This window comes from Xyrauchen texanus, chromosome 36 (assembly GCF_025860055.1).
Source record: "Xyrauchen texanus isolate HMW12.3.18 chromosome 36, RBS_HiC_50CHRs, whole genome shotgun sequence".
Taxonomy (NCBI): Eukaryota; Metazoa; Chordata; class Actinopteri; order Cypriniformes; family Catostomidae; genus Xyrauchen; species Xyrauchen texanus.
This window is the reverse complement of record NC_068311.1, coordinates 3,655,665-3,676,244: the sequence shown is the minus strand read 5'-3', so window position 1 is coordinate 3,676,244 and position 20,580 is coordinate 3,655,665. Positions and strand designations below refer to the sequence as shown.

The 20,580-nt window shown below is 40.4% G+C and overlaps 1 non-coding gene across 1 annotated transcript; it reads right to left on the bottom strand.

Annotated features, from left to right (window-relative positions):
• Positions 1-18,807: 18,807 nt before the first annotated feature.
• Positions 18,808-18,936, bottom strand: LOC127630304 (small Cajal body-specific RNA 14). Its single transcript, XR_007968846.1, has one exon. It is a non-coding gene; the product is annotated as a small Cajal body-specific RNA 14 (non-coding RNA).
• Between the last annotated feature and the right edge of the window lie 1,644 nt (positions 18,937-20,580).

The following is a 20,580-nucleotide window of genomic DNA, read 5'->3' as shown; positions in this document are numbered from 1 at the left end:
TGGGGATGTAGTAGATAACGATGACGTATTTGTTTTGGGTTAGGTTGAATGGATGAATAACGATGAATAAACTGCAGCGTTTCCCACACTCTATGATTAACTACATTTCCATTCAAGGATTTTTTGTGGAAAAAGTTAGCGCATCAAAATAAAGCTGATGGAAATGCAAATTATTGGTAAAATTTCACAAGTGTCAACATAATATTTCTAGTGCATAAACTCTACGTCGATACTTCACATGTCGCGAAAAACTGGTTTGGAAACACTTTGTCGAGATAATGGGCATTAACGCCAAAATGTGGTGTCACATGACTTTACCCCAATCGTTAGCCGAATTAGCGATAAACACACATTTCTGTATGGAAACGGCTTCAGGGCAGATGTCTTTTGCGATAAACCAAAACCTATGCAACAAAGTATTTTTTTAGGCATGACGTCATCAAGCACACCATTTTTATAAATAAAAGACCAGTTGAAAAGGCAGAAGACGTCAAATTTTGCAAAAAACGTTAACACATTTTCACTTTGTCGTTAACAAAATAGCGCGAAAAGTGGATGGAAACTAGGCTATTGAAATCTGCTGATCATGAGAACCCAGACACATACCTTTATGGTATAGGAGGATTTAGGAGACTTGTTGCAGTGCGACTTTCTCGGAGTTGAGTCCAGAACTGGAGATTTGGGGGTGCCATTATGCAGATTTTTGAGACCTCGCTGCAGTCTTCGGTCACCACGAGTGCTGGTCTTTGGAGTATTTAGAACAGTGAACATAACAGATGTCCTTCGCTCAGACTAGAGATTAAAAAGGAGAGAGAAATATATTTATGACATACACATTTACTTAAGCTAAAAGTTTAATGTTCTTTAGATAATGTTTGAAGCCCTTTTGATTTTGAGCAAATCCCAAGATTTGGGATCCGATTTAGCCAACTCCAGGAGACATCCATCCATCCATCCTCAACCGCTTATCCGAAGTTGGGTCGCGGGGGCAGCAACTCCAGCAGGGGGCCCCAAACTTCCCTATCCCGAGCCACATTAACCAGCTCTGACTGGGGGACCCCGAGGCGTTCCCAGGCCAGTGTGGAGATGTAATCTCTCCACCTAGTTCTGGGTCTTCCCCGAGGCCTCCTCCCAGCTGGACGTGCCTGAAACACCTCCCTAGGGAGGTGCCCCGGGGGCATCCTTACCAGATACCCAAACAACTTCAACTGGCTCCTTTCGACGCAAAGGAGCAGCGGCTCTACTCCAATCTACTCACGGATGACTGAGCTCCTCACCCTATCTCTAAGGGAGAAGCCCGCCACCCTTCTGAGGAAGCCCATTTCGGCCGCTTGTACTCGCGACCTTGTTCTTTCAGTCATGACCCAGCCTTCATGACCATAGGTGAGGGTACGAACAAAAATTGACCTGTAGATCGAGAGCTTTGCCTTCCGGCTCAGCTCTCTTTTCGTGACAATGTTGCAATAGAGCGAGTGCAATACCGCCCCCGCCCCCGTTGCCCAAATTCTCCGGCCAACTTCCCGCTCCATTGTCCCCTCACTCATGAATAACACCCGAGGTACTTGAACTCCTTTACTTGGGGCAATACCTCCTTCCTTATCCAGAGTACTCCTGGAGACACTGTATGGTTATTTCGATTTCATTGGTACGTAACAAATTTGCACAAAAATAGTATCTTACCGGAGAGTTTGGAAGTCTGTTTTGAGTGTTGGTGTGTCTGCCTTTAGATGTCATTGACCGAGAGAAGCAGCTTCCCAACTTCTTCCACTGTGGAAACGACATAACCAAGCAGCTACTGAAAAATCTCAACGAAAAAGTCAAAATCGAATCAAGTGAATCAAATAACCATCGGAGAATGGAATCAATAGGGGGTTAGTATCCCATTCTTGTTTTCTCGTACCTCAGGTGTGTCAGGGCCTTGCAGCTGTGATTGAGGGCGTTTGGAAGCAAAAGGGCTGTTTGCATTTTCTGATGCACGTATGTTTGAGGTATTTTTTATGCTGGATCGGAACCGACCACGTAACATGCCGGAGCGCTGGGGCTGGGAAAGACCCTGGCTTGAACATGCTTCAGGCGCCAAATAGCAATTTTGGGAGGTCAAAGATTCCAAGCACTGATCCGGAATCTTGGATGCACGTTGAATAGTCTCATCCGGGTCACCCATCCGAAGGACTTCATCCGTTATTGTGAACGAGGGACGTCCCAGACGGGGCTAGAGTAGGCACAGGTGAAGAGTTTCATTACAGTTTTAGGCAAACAAGGTAAAAAGCAAGATAGGAAACAATGGGTAGAGAGAAGGGAGAACTGGACTTGACATGATACAGGCCTGACTCGAACCTGCATCCCTACAAGACCATGTAGGCATGGTTTGTGCACTTTACTAGGTGATGGATCACTTCACAAAGAGCAGCAGAAAGAAAACAGATAAATGAATATGCCAGCTAACTTTTCCAAACATACCGTGGACTCCAGTGGGTAACTGCTCTTCATGTGAGGCAGACAAGCTTTGTTTCGAGCCTGGAGTTCAGCAATGCGCATCCAGTCGTGGTCATCATGCTCGAGCACATTCTCCGCACCACTACAGTACATACTGGTGGCTACACAACACAAACATACAATTCATTCTACACCACTGCACAATGCCACAATTGTTTTAAACAAAGTCGTAGAGTGTAACAGAGGTCTAGTGATGTTCTGCAGATGATCCTGCTTAATGTTCTCTACATACAAAATGTCTTCTATAAAACAGAAGGCCAGTTGGACGGGGCCAACGATGTGCACAGCACTATCACAACATCCAGGCTGACCTTGAAGTTTGTCTGTTTTAGGTAAAGTTGTGGCAGTTTTTTCCTTGGAGACGTTCATGGAGACGGGCCTTGAGCGGTGGGTAACTAGTTTGTGATGAGGCTGGGCAGAAGTTGAAGTGAATGACTCCTTTACTTCACATCGTCTCATCTAAAAGAAACTAAGCATTAAATTAATCATATCGTGCAAAAAAAAAAAAAAATATATATATATATATTTTTGATTTTATATGGATTTCAAACCACCTGAAAATGTGGTTTGGATCTGGCTTGTAAACACTGAACATGACAAACTCACAATCCAGACTACAAAACCCAAGATGAATTTAAGTCAGATTTTCTGCCGACGAAGGAGTCATAAAAGAAGCCAACATACTGTTATTATAACTTTGTTTAGGATTTTTTGTAATCGTTTCAGTCAATGGAAGTCTATGGGATTTTTCAAATTTGATCACGAATTGGAAAAATCCCATATAAAATCCACTGAAAATTTTCAAATGAACCAACAGAAGGCTCATTAAACTCCAATGTAAAATGTAAACAAGAGCACAAAAGGCCTTTTATCTGCTTTAAATTGGTCTCTATCTCACAGTAGATTTAGCTAGCTAGCGGTTTGTCTTACAGTAATGCATGTATAACCATCAAACATCAAAAGTTTGATGGTTAAGGGGGGGCCTGGGTAGCTCAGCGAGTACTGACACCGACTTCCACCCCTGGGAGTCGCGAGCTCAAATCCAGGGCGTGCTGAGTGACTCCAACCAGGTCTCATAAGCAACCAAATTGGCCCGGTTGCTAGGGAGGGTAGAGTCACATGGGGTAACCTCCTCGTGGTAGCCACATGAGGTAGGCAAATTGAGCAAATCATTTACTTATTTGCTCATTTATTGTTGTCCATCATTTTAAAATGTCCCATAACCTATTTGGCAATATTTCGGTTTTTAAACCAGACGCAAAAGGCGAGCCCATGTATATCACACAGGCAATTTGCAAACTTAGCGTAATAGTTGTGCCGGTGAAGGAGTCGCAACCCTATATGTACATTCGCGTGCCCACCACCATGCTGATGCTGCTAAGCTAGTACCAAGAGAAGCTGTGGTCGGCAAAGATCGACGTCAGCCATCTATCATTGGAGCTTTTGCAAAAAGTCGCAAAAGCAGATGGTCTCCTATCATACAGTTGAGAAGGCAAGTTTTAGAGAACTACCCCAAACCTTTGACAAACAGTATGAGCTGCCGGGTGCAAGTACTTCAACACTGCCATCCCCGATCTGTACAATGAAACGAAGGAACTAAATATTTGAATGCGGCTGACATTGTCGCTTTGACCACAGACCCCCTACATGTCTGTGACAGTCCATTATATTTCGGAGGATTGGAAACTGGAGGCAAAATGTCTCGAGAACCACACTGCAGAGGAATGGATGGTTATATCATTTTAATCATATAATAATAACAACAGCAACTTTTTATTGCAGTGTTATTAGTATTATCATTAAAATTTTATGTTAATGTGCTATGCAAAGAAAACAAAATGCAGACGAATGACAATGCATTTTTACAACTGTATTAGAAGAATGTGTGTCTTTTATAACAAGCACTCTTGACCTAATTTGTGAATATAGGTCTAACACCTTGCAATTTAATTATGATGTGGGATGTAGTTTTGTAATCTGTTTTTAAATCATTTTCAATGTTTCATTTTTATAATCCTCAGATGCGTGTGTCGGTGTCGCAAGGTGTCGGTTATATGCGGTGATGTCATGTGAAAATATGACAGGGCAAATTAATTGTAATATTAATTTGATGATGATGATAATAATAATAATAATAGTAATACATTAAATGGAAAAACGAGCCAAATATCGTCTTGATATCGTTAAAGTCGTCAGCTATTGGCGATATCTTGGACTATCGTCGATCCCTGAGATCATCGTCTATCGGCACAACTCTATTTTACATACAAACCGGTTTGTCTTGACAAACTTTACCAAAATATTTTGCTCTAATGTCTCCAAACAAATAAAGCTGATGTAGACACCCGTCAGTATGTGTAGGTCTCATGTTTCAAACACTCCGAAACTACTTTAGTCTAGCTAAAACTAGCTTGTTGGTACTCAACATTATGCCACAAATGCTGTAGATTAAACTGAACTGGTACTGAACTCGGAATATACATTCAACTAACCTCAGTCTTCAATCTTTTCACTTTAGCTGAAAGCTTCTTCTCATTGGTCTTCACCTGGTCTGATTTCACACACGCCACTGTCAGCTCTGTCCTCAGATCCTTGACTTCTCTCTTGCTGACCTCAAGGGACTGCTCAAGAGACTTGTTCTTCTCCTGAGCCTCCACCAGCTTCAGTTTTCGAATGTTCTCTTGACTTAATTTTTCCGACACCTTCTTCAGCTTCTCCAAAAGTTCATTACTTTTCCGCTCCCATGTTTGGGAAACCGTTTTAAGAGCAAGGATGGAGTCACTTTGTTTCTCCACCTTTAACTCCAGATCAGCAATCAGCTTCTGGAATCTCAATTCTTGCTCTTTCATCTCATCTTGAAGAGAACTTATTTTAGATTTTCTTCCAGAGGCAATAGTGGAGAACTCCAGGATTTTGGCCTGAAGCTCACTCACCTTTAATTCAAACTCTTCACGCCTGGATCTCTCGAGATCCTGAGCCTTTTCTCTCAGGGTTTCTTGATGGCAAAGCTCCTGCTGAAGCGAGATAAGCTTGGACTCCTTCTGTGAAGCTGTAGTGGTGACCTCAACCAACTGGTTCTGAAGAGAAGCCAAGTTTTCTTTCAGCACATTGTGTTCTGCCTCCAAAACAGATAACTCCTTTTGTTTCAGCCGTTCATTATTATTGTAACGGCAGATCTGCTCTTTAAGAGATGTTACCTCAACTAACAGATCCATTTTTTCCTTCCGTTTTACTGATGCAGTCACAGAAGCAGAGTGAAGCTCTTGCTGAAGTTTCTTAACAGTGCTCTCGTGCTCTTTGCGATTGGACTGGATGAATTCATTTCTTTCAATGTTTTGCTCCTTCACAAGCTTCAGCTCGGTGTCTAGGAAGAGGTTCTCATCCCTCAGATTTCTGACTTCCTCCGACAGTTCCTCAATTTTGGTCATTGCCTGACTAACTTTGTCCTCTTCCTCCGTTTTCTCCTGTCTGAGGGTACTAATTTGCCCCTGAAGGTCTCCGATGGTCTGCAGATTCTCATCAATTTCCTGCTGCTTTGTATAGGCCTTTTTTTTCAGGGATTCATTCGCTATCACTTTCTGATGGTCTTCCAGCTTCTCATATTTCTGAAGGGTGGTCTGGGAACGCTGCAAGTCAAGCATGAGTGCCTTCAGGGCATCCTGTTGAGACGCCCTCTCAGTTTCCAAGCCCTGGATCTCAGCACGCACACATTTAACTATATTGTCGAAAAAGGCAATCTTCCCCTCTAGCTCCCCTCTCTGTTGGCAGAGGTCCGCAGAGAATTTGATCTTTGCGGTCAACTGAACTTCCACCTGTTGCAGCTGAGAAATGCCACTTTCCAGAGCAGCTATCTGTGCCTCTTTCTCCATACGGATACAGCTGATGGATTGTTCCAGATCAGACACGACCATCTGAAGTCGTGTGGTTTCCTTTTCAAAAGAGCCTTTCTCCTCACCCAGCAATGCCTCAATCTCTGCCTTCTCTTTCTGAAGGTGGGAAATGGCGTCTTGAAGCTGAGCAAGTGTAAGAGTCAGCCGAAAAAATACAAAGTTTCAAAGTAATAAAAATTTGTGCAGAAACTGTTTTTTTTAGCTTTAAAAAAAGGGTAAGAGTCATTTACAATCCAATAAAAAAATTGGCAATTTCACAAACAGATGCAGGCAATTTCACAGACTCAAAAGTGTCAATTGTGTCAGGAGCCAGTACAAACTTGCCACTTCCTTCTCAAGCTTTTTTGCCAGCTGAACAAAGGTGTTCGGCACCCGATGGGACCAGAGACAGAGGAATTTGAATGACTTAATAGTAGAAGTCGAGTTACAGTGGGTTTTGCCAATATGATAACCAAGGTGAGAAAACAGTCCTATTAAATATTAATCGCCTGATCCTTTTCAAAATCCATAAACAATTTTCCGATTGCCGGTAGTTAAAAAAACCCAAAAAAAACAGAAGCTATCTGCGCCGATAAATCTGTAAAACTGATATATCGGTCGACCGCTACTTAGCGAATCAGGATTAGAGAGAATGGAAAGAGAAAACAGTATCTCACCTGAGCAACAAGAGTACCATTCTCATCTGTCAATACATCAATCTTTTTCCCTTTTTGGGAGTAGTCGATTTGCAAGTCTTGGCAATGCTTCAGAACCTCTTGAACTCTGGAGAAAGTTTAGCCATATGTCAGAAATCATCATTAGAAACCGGTTGAACCCATAGACTGAGGTTCAGCGTCTCTCCAAGCTTCACATAGACCATTTATACACCCTCTGGCAATTTACCATTTCTCAGGAAAATAGTATATTGCACTTTGTGGCACTTCATTAACATTCAATACACCCACAGAGTGCAAACACTCCCACCCATGCCCACCTGCGTTTTGTTCGTGCACAAAAATTGCGCTTCGAATTAGCGCTCTCGCAAAAATTGGATAAATGCTGCACACGGTCGCAGCACTTAGCGCTGCACTTTGCAAACTAACAAAAAGAGCCTTCCGAGTGTATTCCAACTGAATTCATAGTATACCGTTTATTAAACTGGGTGACAAGATGCGAGACAAGTGTCTTGTGTTCTTCACATTGCAATAGCTGAATAGAAAAAGCCAAGAATCCACAACACAATACAACGAATGGTTGTAGCGAAACCTCATCACATAATTAATCACTTCCACAGTTGTATGAATTAAAAAACCTAATTTGAAAATGCCCCATCTAAATGTCCTTAATGCACCTCACCTTTCATTCTTCACCTGGAGCTGCAGAACTTCGGCTTTATGGTCATTCTTTAACTCTCCCTGATCCTGCAGCAGACACTCCACCCTGTGCTGCAGCTGGGAGATCAGACTCTCTGTGTGCGAGAGAGACATTAAACCAAACTGAACTATACAGCTCAGATCACCAATAACCCGATTTATTCCAGAAGCATGAAAAATTAAATATAACGTAAGATAGCATGGGTGGGAGCATGGGTATATGACCTTTCTGCAAGATGGTGTCGACTTGATGGGCCAGTTTCCTCTCCATTTTGTCCCATACTTCTTTCGCAAGAGCTATATTTCTTCCAAGATTCTTCAATGGAAACTGCGGCATACTTGTCGTGTCCTGCACTGGAGAGCTGGAGAGTGTGGATGTAAGGGTGTCAACAAGTGTCCAGCATACATGGGAACTATGGAATTCATTTTGTGCCATTGGGATTTGAACCTGAATTTTAGGACTTGAATTTGAACATGTTTCAGACCTGAAATTCAAATGTACAGGGCATGAATTCAGATCAAATTGTTTAATGCACCGATTCAGGTTTTATATTCAGATAAATTAAACGAAGACTTCTGGGGTACTCAGAAAGAGCAATCGAGCCTGTATGCAATCAAAGCTCACAGTTAGAAAAGGATGCCCGTTGTGAAAGTGCCAACGTGGGATCATGGCTGAACGAGAGACACCACCTCTCTCTAGGGTAAGTTACTTGTTCTGCTCTGATGCAAATCCAGAAGTAATTAGTGTGATGGGTAAACAGGCTGTTTGATGCATTAAATTAATGTTTATCAGATAAATGTTTGCCACAGATTCCAAAAGGCAGATAGCTAAAACGTGCTGTGTTTTGCGAGCCAATGGCCTTCTGTAATGTCAAGTTTGCTAGATAGTAAACTCTCATTTTTCGATTTTAGATGGTATGTTGGAAGTGCCTCGAGTGTAGATGTCCAAATCTTGGCAACTGTGAAGCTAAAGTTAACTTAACATTAGTCAGGTCTGGATTGGTAGGTCGGTCAGCAAAAACACAGACTAAGTGTTTTTTCACCAGAACGTTTGTTGCACGATTTTGATGACACCCATAACTCTTTTGGCATAAAGTACCACCTTGTGGCGTCACGTTATGCACCTGCCAAATGCATAAATGTAAATAAAGTATACTAAATCTGTGTACGCTACTAGTGAAAGGGAGTTAGGCGTTAGATATCTAATATTTCCACACATCTAGACCTTACTTCTCCTTACTTGGCAATCTAGTGTTAACTTAAATGGTAGCGGTTTGGCTCGTGAAACGGCGGCAGAGATTAATGTATCCCATGTTTGCATCAGGGCAGAACAAGTAACTTACACAAGAGGGAGGTGGTGGCTCTCATTCAGCCATGATCCCACATTGGCACCATTTCACAGCAGACCCTTCCTTTTCTAAATGTGAACTGAACTACATTGTGATTGGTCAAGGAGTTTGAGTTTTCGTAGACCTGCTGGACAGAGCACGATACGTTCAAAAGATAGAGCGCATGCTATTTGCATTGCTTGTCCAGAGGCTTTTTATTATAATTTTGTCCAAAATTATTTACCATTTTAATGTAAATGTGACCTTAATCATGAAATCTGATTTACTTGGAAGTTAATAATAGTTCACAATGCCCTACTTCCTATTTCCATGGCCCGTTTTTCCATATTGGAGTTCTAACCTGAAATGGGTAGATCGCATTTAACTACTTAATGAAAAAGTCAGGAACAAAAAAGTAGATTAGCCGATGTGTCAGCAGGAATTTTATATTATAGATCCACATTGGGTCTCTGCTGGCTTTTGATTGTTTGCACAATCATTTTGTTTGTAGACATCATTCAAACGTAGAGTACAATCAAAACATAGGCTAATGATGCTTTTAAGCCAAACATGACTTGACCTGAACAACAATATGTAATATTACTAAATGTTAAAGGAGACCTATTATGCCCCTTTTTACAAGATGTAATACAAGTCTCAGGTGTCCCCAGATTGTGTCTGAAGTTTCAGCTCAAACTACCCCACAGATAATTTATTATACCATGTTGTAAATGCCTCTATTTGGGTGGAATCAAAAACACGCTGTTTTGTGTGTGTGTCTCTTTAAATGCAAATGAGCTGTAGCTCCCCGCCCCGACATAGCTCTGGTCTCTGTGAATACAATGCAAACTTTAGCTGCATTAGCCGTGGAATCAGCTAACAAGCACATTCGGAAATGCGCTTTGCAAACATTCACAAAATATAAAAAGTACGATACTTACATCTTCAGGATATGAAGATGGAACACGATCTGTTGATACTGATCCATGCTTGAGAATCAAATTTTTTGAAAATCCTGCTTTATATTGACACTCAAAGCAGTCCGGTGTTAAATGATTTGCACAAACATACACGCATATCGTTTTAGTTTTGGGGCATAAAACATGTCCACTGCGTCTTCAGTGGCTCTGATGCCAGGAGTACGTGAAGACTCTTGAACACATGAACACTTATGTCGCTTACAAAGCCGAGACATTAGCAGAGACATTATTCTTCTCACTGTATCTGCTGTAAACAATGGCGGTCTGTGTGTCGATCACTCAGGGGAGGATCTATGATAATAGGGTGGAGTCCGTCACCAGTTGTGGGTGTGGCCTTCTCTAACGTGACGTCACTTTAGAGCAGAAATGAAAATGGTTCAGTTTGACACACTGTTTTTGATGAATAGAAATAAGAAAGAGGAGTGGGTGGACTTAACATTGTAGGGTGGGTGTGTAAACACACTGCCGACTCACATTTATGTACAAACACCATGTAAAAGTGAATTTTGCATAATAGGTCCCCTTTAAATCAGCAATGTTATTAATTAAATTACTAAAATGTATCCGATTACTCTTAATCATCAGAATATTTGTCAGATTACTCTTACAAAAAATAGGGACAGCGCTACTAAATAAGATTGTGCCTTAATTTTTGTACAGTGCATATAGTCCATACTTCCATTTGTGTTATTTCTTAGTTTTAGGGGGCTTTCACACTTGGTTCGATTGCCTGTTCCGAACCTGAGTTCGATTGCTCCCCCCTCCGGACCGCGTTCACATTATATATTTGTATCCGAACCGCGGTACGCTTGCGTCATCAAGCTGCAGCTGGTGCGTAATCGTGTTGCTTGATAACCGCGAAATGAAAAAGCGTCAAATTTCAATGAATAGACTTGCTCGGTTTACATTTGTTCTTTTTTTTAGCCTTTGGTTTTGTTTTCAACATCAAGATACAGAAACACACTTGCGTCTGTCTGCCGCAAAAATACTGAAATCGTTCAAAAGACAGCGGGCTGTCCGCCGAAGACAATTTTTGCGAAGGCAAGCAGAAATCATCTCTCTGCTTGCAGTGCGTGTGCGTCAATCCCGCTTTTCGTCAAGGTAAGTGTATACACACACACGCACGCACACACACACACGCACGCACACACACACGCGCACGCACACACGAAAGTAAACCCTTTCAGCTCATTTTGAAAGTGACGCGTGTGAGACTGACGACCACATTATACGTCATCGATAGCGGTTTGGTTCGATTGCGTTCATATCAGCAGCGAACCGTACTGGAGTTCACATGAACCGTACCCCAGACCACCTTTTTAAGCGGACTCGAGTACGGTTCGCGGGTGCGCACCCGAGTTCGGAAGACAGTGTTCACATCATCCAAACGAACCGAACTCTGACGTAATTCGAACCGGGGTGCGCACCAAAAGTGCTAGTGTGAAAGCCCCCTTAATGACATTTAAATTATTCTACAATGAGGTTAAAGTATGATTAGAATGAGCTACCAAGTTTAATATGAATATTAGGAATAAAAAGTGACTGTCACATGGTCAAATAGCCAGAAGTCATTAAAAGTACCCACATCCGATGGTAGTCAAAAACGCATGTGAGGTGTCTGAAGCTTCTAGGTCAGTAGAGAAGCACTTTAGGGCTAAAATGATTACTTGACGCCATCAACAACTTCGACAGTAAAACAAATGTAATAGTCATTCTTCAACTAGAGTGCATGATAGAGTCAGACGCAATCCAAACAGCTTAAGGTGATGTAGATGCAAAGTATGAAGGAATTATAAGTAAAAACAGAAGCAGGGTCGTCGTGAAATAAAGCGAAGCTGGCGTTCCTTTAGAGCCAGCATCTAAAAAGTAAACATCACATCTACAGCATTTCTTTAATGCATCCTTTCAGTTCAAATAATAAGGAAGTGGGCGATGTAAATAAGCAACAACTCAGAAACTGGCTTCTTTCGGCAGTCAGAAACTATCAGTTTGCCACAGTTTCAGATGGTAATGTGACGGCTCACAGATGAGCCAAAACATTATGACCGCTCACAGGTGAAGCAAATAACGTTGATCATCTCTTAACAAGGCCACATGTCAATATCTGGGTCGATTAGATGGTAAGCGAACAATCAGTTCTCGTAGTCAACGTGTTGAATGCTGGAGAAAAGGGCTGGAGTAAAGACCGGAGTGACTTTAGCCTCTTTTCCACCATCGGGCCAAACTCTTCTTGTTGCAAAACAATTCTAGTGCTGAAAACAGACTTCTAATGTACACAAGAAATATGTCAGTCATTACCTTGGTAACACAAGGTAGTTTACTTTGCCCAAATAGTGCACTCGGACAGCTACATAGAAACAAATAGTAACCTTGGCAACTGACACTTGCCCAGGTTGAAAAGCTACTTTAATCATTCCTCTCCGTACTCGGAACCATTCGGCCCGATAGTGGAAGACAGACTTTTGACAAGGGCCAAATTGTTATGGCCAGACGACTGAGTCAGAGCATCAGAGCAAACTACGAGGCTTGTGGGGTGCTCCCGGTCAGCATAGGCGAGTACCTACTGACATTGGCCGGAGGAGGGACAAACCAGCGACAGGAAGTGGGGCGCTCGAGGCTTATCAATGCGCGAAGGGTAACGCGGCCTATCCTTGTCTTGCTTTATTGTGTAGGCTTAACCCTAACCCTGCTTAATGAAAATGACCCCATAGTACCACCTAGCGTCCAACTAGCGGTAATACCGGTGTTCGTTGGTTTTATGTGGAGTTTCTTCTGTGACCAACCAACCAATCAATACTTGGTCGACCAAGACTCTTCTCATCGACTAACGTTTGGTCGACTATCAGGGGGCAGCCCTAATTTGTTCTCTGTAATTCAGAGGTATTTTTAAAAGATGCTTTAGCCCTCTTTATTTATTTTTATAACAAGTAAGCACATTTAATACAACCTCTTAACTCGAGGCACAAGTTAAACTGTTGGTTAAGAATTAATGATTAATCATTCCAATAATCGATCTAATAATCGTTTGATTAGTCAATTAAAATAATGGTTAGTTGAGGCCCTACACCCTTTACCTGTCAATCAACCACTGCGCAAAAACTACGTTTAAACTGCCGGTTAAAAAATAAACAAATAAAATGCATTCATATTAATCTCAACATGTAGCGACACGGATGAGCACACACACCTGAAGCTCCGTTAAGACATGCACTCCACTAAAATAACTGATCGTCATGTTTGCACTTACAATTAAATGCAAGTATAATTGGGAGGAACAATGCATCATTTTTCATGCTTGGTCTTTAAATGACTTTTTGTGGTGTTTTTCAATCATTCACCAACACAGTGATTGAGGCATTAAATCTGAAACCCTCCCTGAACACATGTGGTTACAGGAGACACATTCTAAACGGTAAATTATCTTGCCTGACCACATGTGATCCGCTCACCAGAGACGCCGGTGTAAACAGGGTCTACAAGACCTACCCAAGTGAGCTGAAAGCCAGAGAGAAGCACCTTTGAGACCGGCCGAAGATTGGAGACTCATCATGAGTACAGTCTGGCGAGCAGCAACCGCTCTCAGAGCTGGAGGTGGAGAAATGTATGACAGCTACAGAGCAAGAGAAAAATGGTTAATAGACCAGCAAAGAATTAATTCATTACATTCTTTAAACATAATTCAGTTCACTCTTGGAAATACAGTCAATTATATGAAGTTCTTAATTGCACAATGAATAGACTTTGGTTAACAAATGTCGTAATGTTGCAACTTACACTCTTTGCTCAGAAACGTATCTAGTCCTTCTTCTATAAGCAGTCCATCAGTGTCAGCTTTTACAAAATTAAACATGGATACCATCATCATCTGATGTGGAGAAAGAGAGAGAAACCTCAGATCAGATGATCTGCTACATTAAAACAAAGTCAGCCAGTAGTAAATGCTCACCTTTGTCTTTGTGTCCAAATCAGGTACCAAGGCGTCATTTTTAAAACCCAAGTAGCACAGAACAAGCACTACCTGAGGAAACACACGGCACTTCAAATACACAACACCTTACTTGCACACCATTGAATTAGCACAGTAAAACAAAAATCTTAAAATGACCAAAGGATAGCCATAAGTTTAAAATGCATGTGCCTTCATAGACCTGCATTTGGACATACACTCACCTAAAGGATTATTAGGAACACCTGTTCAATTTCTCATTAATGCAATTATCTAATCAACCAATCACATGGCAGTTGCTTCAATGCATTTAGGGGTGTGGTCCTGGTCAAGACAATCTCCTGAACTCCAAACTGAATGTCAGAATGGGAAAGAAAGGTGATTTAAGCAATTTTGAGCGTGGCATGGTTGTTGGTGCCAGACGGGCCGGTCTGAGTATTTCACAATCTGCTCAGTTACTGGGATTTTCACGCACAACCATTTCTAGGGTTTACAAAGAATGGTGTGAAAAGGAAAAACATCCAGTATGCGGCAGTCCTGTGGGCTGAAAATGCCTTGTTGATGCTAGAGGTCAGAGGAGAATGGGCCGACTGATTCAAGCTGATAGAAGAGCAACTTTGACAGAAATAACCACTCGTTACAACCGAGGTATGCAGCAAAGCATTTGTGAAGCCACAACACACACAACCTTGAGGCGGATGGGCTACAACAGCAGAAGACCCCACCGGTACCACTCATCTCCACTACAAATAGGAAAAAGAGGCTACAATTTGCAAGAGCTCACCAAAATTGGACAGTTGAAGACTGGAAAAATGTTGCCTGGTCTGATGAGTCTCGATTTCTGTTGAGACATTCAGATGGTAGAGTCAGAATTTGGCGTAAACAGAATGAGAACATGGCTCCATCATGCCTTGTTACCACTGTGCAGGCTGGTGGTGGTGGTGTAATGGTGTGGGGGATGTTTTCTTGGCACACTTTAGGCCCCTTAGTGCCAATTGGGCATCGTTTAAATGCCACGGCCTACCTGAGCATTGTTTCTGACCATGTCCAACCCTTTATGGCCACCATGTACCCATCCTCTGATGGCTACTTCCAGCAGGATAATGCACCATGTCACAAAGCTCGAATCATTTCAAATTGGTTTCTTGAACATGACAATGAGTTCACTGTACTAAAATGGCCCCCACAGTCACCAGATCTCAACCCAATAGAGCATCTTTGGGATGTGGTGGAACGGGAGCTTCATGCCCTGGATGTGCATCCCACAAATCTCCATCAACTGCAAGATGCTATCCTATCAATATGGGCCAACATTTCTAAAGAATGCTTTCAGCACCTTGTTGAACCAATGCCACGTAGAATTAAGGCAGTTCTGAAGGCGAAAGGGGGTCAAACACAGTATTAGTATGGTGTTCCTAATAATCCTAATAATGGTAGGATTTATGGTAGCATTTAGTATGGTGGTCAACAGGGCGGAGAAACAATTTTAAATTGTATTCAGTTGAATTATATTCAAATTTTACAAAAAGACATTATTTCAGGTAGAGGGGAAATCTAAAAGATGTGATTTTTTTAAAAACATCATCTTGTACATCCACAAGAGGGCGCAAAAACATACATATTAGTTTAGATGGGTGTCTTTGACCATTGCAATGTGTCTCTTTTGGGGTTTTTTCAGTGTCTTGTGCAGTAATTATGCATTTTTAGACGGTGTGTTAATTTAAAAAGGATATTTTACCCAAAAATGAAGATTCGCTCACATTTACTCAACCTCACAACCATCCCTGATGTGAATGACTTTCTTCAGCATAACACAAAGATGTTAAGAACATTTCAGCTCTGTAGGTCCATACTGTTACGTCAGAGTACGTATCCTTGTCAGTGTTGTGAGTGTTTGTCTTTTGTTTTGTTTCTGATCTCCCATAGGTTAAGTGGCGGCACCTGTGGGTAATCAGCGCTCCTGTGTAGCTCCAAATGCTGATTCGCTCATGCCGGCGTGTGCTCGGTATAAAGAGCTGACCAGTTTTGCAGTGTGAGAGAGACCGGAGGTTTTTCCCTCCGTCTCTCTTCTGAAGAGATCCTTTCTCCTGGTCCAGTCCTGTGTTTTAGATCTCCCTATGTTGTGTTTGTGTCCTAAGAAAACCGTACTACTGTGTAGGGAAAAGAACAGTGCAATGTTGTTTGGACTGTTATAGTTTTTCTTTTTGTTTACTCCGTGAGTGCAGGGTGAGTTATTTTCTTTAAGTTTTCGCTGTATTGTTTAGTTATCATTTTTCAGTTCAGGAAGCTGTAGAGAGGTAGGCGCCATTTAATTTGACTTTTTTTTCTCCTGTTTATACTTAGAGAGGAAGTTAGGATTAGTACTGTCTTTTGTTTACATCATTAATTTTGGTGTTTAGGTTATTTAGCGGTTAAAATAGTTAGACTTGTTTTGTTTGTTATTTTGGCATTAGCCTCCTCTTGAAGTACATTACTTCCTTTGTAAAGTCTTGAGTTTCTTGGTCATTTACATGTTCTCTTAATAAATTCTTTTTTTTTGGAAAATGGTTCTCGTGTTGGATCAGTACTGGGACGGGAGACAGGGGCTCTGAAGACGACTGTTTATATTTAAATATTTCTGTTCGTTCTCCTCTACCCTAGACAGGGGAGGTCGTAACAATACAATGCAAGTGAATTGTGAACTGCACTTTGAATGTCCAAAAAGCACATAAAGGCAGCACACAAGTAATCCATATGACTCCAGTGGTTAAATTAATGTCTTCTAAAGCGATACAATCACTTAGGGTGAGAAACAGATCAGTATTAAGTCGTTTTCACTATAATAGTTTACATTTACGCATTTGGCAGACGCTTTTATCCAAAGTGACTTACAGTGCACTTATTACAGGGACAATCCCCCCGGAGCAACCTGGAGTTAAGTGCCTTGCTCAAGGACTCAATGATGGTGGCTGTGGGGATCGAACCAGCAACATTTTGATTACCAGTTATGTTAAACTGGAGAGTTTACCAGGACTCTGTTCCCTCTACCTCTCGCGTGATGCAAGGGTTGTCACACGAGAGGTGGAAATATTCTTCTAAAAATCTGTGTGTTGAGCAGAAGATAGTAAGTCACATACCTCTGGGATAGTATGAGGGTGAGTAAATGATGCAAATTTTCCTTTTTAGGTGAACTATCCCTTTAAAAGTAAATTCAACCTTTAAAATGAGCCTTAAGACACCTGCGTTCTGTTTTATTAATTGCACTGCGTCTGTTTTAGCTAGGGTTGCCAACCGACCCAAATAATATGGAATCATCGAGAAGGATACAGCTGCAGGCCGAGACCCAAAAAGGGGTGGGAGCCCCAAACCTGACCCTTTCTCTAACCTTAACAGTGTGTAAGTGACGCCCCGTTTTGAGTTGGTGCAACCCTCTTTTGGAGTAACCCTGCCTTCTTTTGGAGATCTCTGGCTTGCAGCTATATGGACTTTGAATCATCTTGTATTTGAAAAAGCTTTATGTAATTTTCTTACATTTCCCCATGTAATAAACACCATTTACTGCCAAAACAACCAAACTTCATTCAAAGGAGAAATACACCCAACATAAAAATCCATTATAATGCATGATTATTTAAAACCGTACTAAGACTTGTATTGAGACAGTAGCCCTGGAAGGCCAAATTATTCTTTAGTGATATTTATTATTTTTAACATATTAGTCATACGGACTACAAACTGATGAGTCCAATTTTAAAATGGAAAGCCGGTTGGTTGAGCTTTAAAATCGGAAAAGGCTTCAGATTAATTTTGTGGATGAAAATGCTTATCTCCATTGATTTTGTTCATTTGGCAAAAAAGTATTTTATTAAAAGTGAAGATTGGTAGAAATTTGGTTCTTCCTGGTGGCTGTATTAACACCGTTTTCATTTGAATCTTATTCAGGGGTGTTCACACCTGTCCGTGCCGTTTATTGTTCTCTCTGTAAACAAGCTGTAGGTGGACCTTTATAACAGTCCGTTGCACAGCATCTCACACTGGAGCTCCACTGAGAAAAAGTCCCGTATTTAAAGGGGCACTCAGTCGTTTTTTTTCCTCAAAAGATGTTTTACTTCTAAAAGAAATGAATAGTCATTTTGAAACAAATTAATACAATCATGAGACTTCACATGAGATGAAGTCTCAAGTCTGGAGTCGTCTTCTCGTGTGAATGCATCAATCGGTTTCAAAATTACTTTCTATTCTTAAAATGTATTTGTATTCTACACGGAGAGGTCTCCTCATTGGGACGCCATGTTAAGATCACATGACCAGCCAGATACTACTCTTAATCCCTGTAACTGCCCTGTTGTTAGACACTTTCAATCAGGGATTCAATTCATTCTGGTTTACTGTGACTGTGGCATCAGTAACGGAGGACAAATGTGTTTGAATGATGCTGCATCAAGGACACTAGGTAGAAGTCCGGTATAAGACGACATGGTAAAATAAAATACTGAACGCACCTTTAAAGCTGGAATGTCCCATATTTGGCTGTTATACAATCATTGTCAGCAAAAAAAAATAAAAATGAAATGCATTTTAAAAATCACCCAAATAAAATACCAAAAATCTTAAAAAAAATTGAAATATCAGCTTTGATCAGCCTCTATTTTTGGATAAAATAGGTGATAAACAACCACAAACCTTGGCAAGTTGAAGCTCCAGCTCAGTTCCCACACTCATTTTTTGATAGAGGAGAGAAGCTTGTCGTCTGTTAAATTTAAAATCATCTACACATGGAGAAGAAAAAATGTAAAGTTGTTTAGTATGGTCTCAAATCGTAATCTTCTCTAAATATTTGTGTGAAACCATCGCACAGGAAGCCCGACCACTCGACAGGCCCTGTCGGCAGGAACCAGCATCACTCTGTGTGGTGTCCAGGACTGCAGCACTGCTCAGCTCAACAGTCATGTTGGAACAAACCACACTTTCAAAGTCTCTCACCAACTCAAGTTTGACATGGTGTTCTGACCTGGGATCGAACCGGCAACCTTCAAGTTAGGAGCTCAACTCCTTAACCACTGGACCATCAGACAAACACACAGAAACACACTGGAACTTACCCTCCAAAATGCTAAAGATCCTTTTCATCATCTTTAAAAATGGTGAAAGCAGCAAGTCATTAGAGAACTCTTTCCCCTGCCTAAAAATAAAAATGACAAACTTAGGGAGACATTTGTACCATTACAGTCAGCATTGTTTTAGTTGTAGAAAATCTGCACCAGCATTTCAGTTTCCTTTTTGTTCTCGTTTGCACCTAATCTGTGATATCTTGAATAATTAATTGCCATTTAACTTCATGCATACTAAATATTTTGGGAATATTGTTTAACAAATTTATATAATAAATTTATATAATAAATAATATATTTATATTTTTTATTATTTTTATAAATTTGTTAAACAATATTCCAAAAATAAATAAATACATATATATATATATATATATATATATATATATATTTATGTATGTATTTTTGGAATATTGTTTAACAAATGTATAAAAAATATATATTTATTTATATTATTTATAATTTTATTTTTATAAATTTCTTAATATTCCAAAAATAAATACAAATAATATAATATAATATATATATATATATTTTTTTTTTTTTTTTTTTTGGGGTATATTGTTAAACAAATGTATAAAAAGAATATATATATTTATTTTTTTAAATAATTTGTTAAATAATATTTCAAAAAATAAATAAATAAATTTATTTTTAACAAACGTATATTTATGTTTAACAAATGTATTTAAAAAATAAATAAATACACACATACATATATTATTATTATTATTTGTTAAACAATATTCAAAAAAAATAATAATAATAATAATAATAATAATATATAAATATAAATATAAATATATATATATATTTATATTTTTATTTTTCTTTAAATACATTTGTTAAACAATAAATTTTTTTATTAAAAAATATATATATACAATTTTGGTCCCTGAACAATTAGTCTTTTGCCAGTGGTGGCTCAGCGGTTAAGGCTCTGGGTTACTGACCGAAAGGTCGGGGTTCAAGCCCCAGCACTGCCAAGATACCACTGTTGGGCCCTTGACCCTATCTGCTCCAGAGGTGCTGTTTCATGGCTGACCCTGCGCTCTGACCCCAGCTTATTTGGTTTAAAACAACTGCATTTCATTGGCTCTGTACCTGTACTCTGCACAATGACAATAAAGTTGAATCTTGAATCTAATCTGTCATTAACTCAATCACAACTCACACTTTGTAGGCAAACTTCAGGAGTTGATGCCCTTCCGTCATTTGGTTGATTTTCCTAATGGACTCCTCTGGGCACACACTGTTGATCTATCAGAAGGATGAAAGTCACTTTTAACTCATTACTGAGGTGAAACATTAATTACAAGATGAAACCTGACTTACCCACGACAACAGTGCAGCCTCCTTCACCTCATGCAACTTCATACTGGACAATCAAAACTGATAACAATAACACAGAGGGTGGGAGCATATTGAGTGTTTGTGTATACAGAGTATATGACAAGAGTATAGCACACATTTATCTTAAGATGTATGTGTGTGTGTG